This window comes from Bison bison, unplaced genomic scaffold (genome assembly GCF_000754665.1).
Source record: "Bison bison bison isolate TAMUID 2011002044 unplaced genomic scaffold, Bison_UMD1.0 scf7180017864356, whole genome shotgun sequence".
NCBI lineage: Eukaryota > Metazoa > Chordata > Mammalia > Artiodactyla > Bovidae > Bison > Bison bison.
This window is the reverse complement of record NW_011494928.1, coordinates 4,633,527-4,637,366: the sequence shown is the minus strand read 5'-3', so window position 1 is coordinate 4,637,366 and position 3,840 is coordinate 4,633,527. Positions and strand designations below refer to the sequence as shown.

The 3,840-nt window shown below is 35.8% G+C and overlaps 1 pseudogene; it reads right to left on the bottom strand.

Moving 5' to 3' along the window:
• Positions 1-1,302: 1,302 nt before the first annotated feature.
• The window catches only part of LOC104999624, a 96,325-nt pseudogene continuing 93,787 nt past the window's right edge, over positions 1,303-3,840 (bottom strand).

Here is a 3,840-nt window from a genome sequence, read left to right as displayed (position 1 = left end):
GCCACCATCAAAAAATATACAAACAATAAATGCTGGAGAGAGTGTAGAGAAAAGGGAATCCTTCTACACTGCTTATGGAATGCACCTAAGTACACCCAGTATAGAAAACTCTATAAAGGTTGCTATAAAAACTAAATATAGAGTTACCATATGATTCAGAAATCTCAGTCCTGGGCATATATCTGGAGAAAACCATAATTCAAAAAGGTACATGCACCCCAATGTTCACTGCAGAGCTATGTACAATAGCCAAGACATTGAAGCAACCTAAGTGTCCATCAACAGAAGAATGGATAAAGAAGATGCAGTATACACACACACACACACACACACACACACACACCAATGAAAATGGAATATTAGCCATAAAAAGAAATAATAATGGCATTTGCAGAAACACAGATGGATCTTGAAATCACAATACTAAATGAGGTAACTCAGAGAAAAACAAGTATCACAGCACTTAAATGTGGAATTTAATAAAAATAAACTTATTTACACAACAGAAACCAACTCAAAAGATCTGAAAATCAAATTATGGTTATGACAGGGGAAACATGAGGGGAGGGACAAATTAGGAGACTGGAGTTAACATATATACACTATTTTCTAGTAGTCATGTATAGATATGAGAGTTGTACAATAAAGAAGTCTGACTGCCAAAGAATGCTTTTGAACTGTGGTGTTGGGAGTAGACTCTCAAGAGTCCTTGGACTGCAAGGAGATGAAACCAGTCAATCCTAAAGGAAATCAATCCTGAATATTCATTGGAAGGACTGATGTTGAGGCTGAAGCTCCAACACTTCAGCCACTTCATGTGAAGAGCTGACTCATCAGAAAAGACCCTTGTGCTGGGAAAGATGGAAGGCAGGAGGAGAAAGGTGACAACAGAGGACGAGAGGGTTGGATAGCATCAGCAACTCAATAGGCATGAATTTGAGCTAAACCCACAAGATAGTAGAGGACAGAGGAGGCTGGCGGGCTGCAGTCCATTGGTCACAGAGTTGGACACTATTGAGTGATTAACACTTTCACTTTGAATATGGAAAACTTAACAGTGCTGATTTTTAAATCACTTAAGTTAGCTGCAGAGAAAATACTTAGTATCAAAAGTACTTAGATGCTACTATTTAAAAGTAGTGTTAGTACTACTTAAAACTAGTAGTTTTAAAATACCATACAAATTTTCATCATACACACAAAAATATTTCCCTTTAATAAAGATTTTCTCATCATGTTTAATGAGAAACAACTAAAATGTCATGAAAACAGTCCAGGAGGGAAATTTTTACTATTTATCTTTCAGATCATATACTTTTTCTTCAAAATCTGTACATATTCTTGTGATGTTTTCAAAAGCAGGTCCTGAGACAGATTTGACCCATCTGTAGCTCCTAGAGGAGACAATCCATAGGACTCAGATTCAAATTCAGCAGCAGCTGGAAAGAAAACAAGGATTACATTCTTTATCTAAAATACTTGAGTTAACTCAGTATTAATAAAAACAAAACAAAAACATGATATATTTCTAAGTGCTCTGAAAAATGAAACATATCTATAAATGACAGAAAACAAAATACAAGATCACAATTATATAATCAACCCATGGTCCCACATGTGGCTGAGTATCAGAGCTTCTGGCTTTCTCATTCTTCATTCATTTACTCAATAACTATCTGCTAAGGTGCTGTAACAAACACTGGAATTACAAGATGAAGATGATCCAGTCACCCTGAGACAGGATAATGCCATAAACTGTAAAAATAGATGAACAGACAATTTCCATACAGAGTCATAAATACTAAGACAGGTATACAAGATGGCACAAGGAACACTCAGAAGGGACAGCTGGCTTTGTGTCAATACTGCCAGCTTTTTGGTGAAGGTGCTATGGAAGTAGCTACCTGAAGGACAGGAAAAAGTACAAGAGTCAGAGGGGAGAAGCACGTACAAAGTCCAGAGGTGAGGAAACAAATCTGTGGGATCCTACATAGTCTGGCTGGTTAGATGCACAGCTAAGCAGCAGAATAAGGTAGTAAAGAGATAAGACCAACTACTTCGGAAGGACCCAAATTGATGCAAGTGTTTGGAGCTTTTCCTAAGGGCAAGAGATAAACTAGTGACAAAGTCAGTGACACATAAATTATAAAGTCACCCATCAAGTGACAGCTATGCAAACATAACTGCTTGAGTCTGGGTGTTCTTGCTTAACCACTACCAGACACTTGAGACATTGATGAACTCAATGCTTTCTGAGAATGGTGTCAGGGTGCAGATGGACAGTTCCACAGCAATGGCAGTAGTAGAGAAAGGATACAGCCAGAAATAAATAGAAATACATAGACCTTTTGAGATTTCTTTTAAACTATAGAACATGATGAATAAATGAGGAAGAAGAATATTTTTCAATGTGACTGCTCATGCTTTCACATTTTTCATTAGCTATATATAAGAAAAAAAATTAGCATAGCATCTGTTATCCAAACAATGGAAAGAGATGCCATTTATTGTTTACAGTGTATTTCAGAAATCAATATCTAAATTTAATTCATACATTTTGGCAACATACCTTCTCTTAGTTCTCTAGTTATACTCCTGTCCAACTCTTGTTGCATTTGAAATAAGTTAAATATTATTTATCTTTAAGTTAAGCAAGAGATAGTATCGTAGGAATGTTATACAGCTTACTAAATGTGACATTTAAATAATACTTTTAGAGACCAGACCTAACTTGAAGATTACTTAAGTAGAAAAATAATCACATAAATAAAAAAATGAATTCCTACTTATTCCGCTTATAAATAACAGAGAACATATATATATAGAACGTTAATCTGATAAATGGAGGAGGAAATGGCAACCCACTCCAGTGTTCTTGCCTGGAGAATCCCAGGGACGGCAGGGCCTGGTGGGCTGCCGTCTATGGGGTCGCACAAAGTCGGACACGACTGAAGCGACTTAGCAGCAGCAGCAGCAATCTGATAAAAAGTACAATAAATATCAGTCTATAGAGTACACATAATTTCAAAGAATTAGAAAATGACCCATGATCCTAGGAATGACCCACAAGATTACTATCTTCTCCCCCTAACAGCTCCTGCCCTACATACATACTTCTGAGACCTTTATTCTGATTTCTAGGTGAGGATCCTGTTCAAATGGAGGAAGTAGTTTGAGTTGAATGTTATTAAGGAGAACACACCTGAAATTTTCTTTAAACTTTTCCATTTAACAAAAACACAGAAAGATGAGAAAATTATACACAAGAAAACAATGTGCCAGCAAGTTTTTATTCTAAAGATGTTTAGTGAGAAGGATTAACACATAACTGTTAGGTTCCAAACTATGTCCCATAGAAGGGGAAGGTCCCACAGGGGTCACTGCAGGTTTGTGGAACTGAGAAGTCACAAATGCAGGACCTCTGGCCACCCCTTTTTTATATAATATGGTTCCACACACAAAAAAATTTTTAAAGAAACTTTGTTTTCTTTGAAAAAAAAAATTTTAAGGTATGAGAGTCATGATTTAGGCAAAGTTCATAATTCTACAAAAGAAGTAAGAAAGCCAACGACTTTCTTACTGAGTCCAGAGTCCTATGCCAGCTACTTCCTCAGATTAAGAAAAAAAACACATAGATTTTTAACTATAATGCAGAGAAAATGAATATGTAAAACCTTCTTGCATAGTTCAATAATGCTTGTGGCATGACATGACATAGTAGCTTTCTAACTAAATCAAGTTTTAAAGGCAAGAACAAGAATAAACTATTGTCAAACTCCTATATGTAGCAGTCATTTGATATAGTTAATTTATAAACCATACATTAAAAAAAAAAAAAAA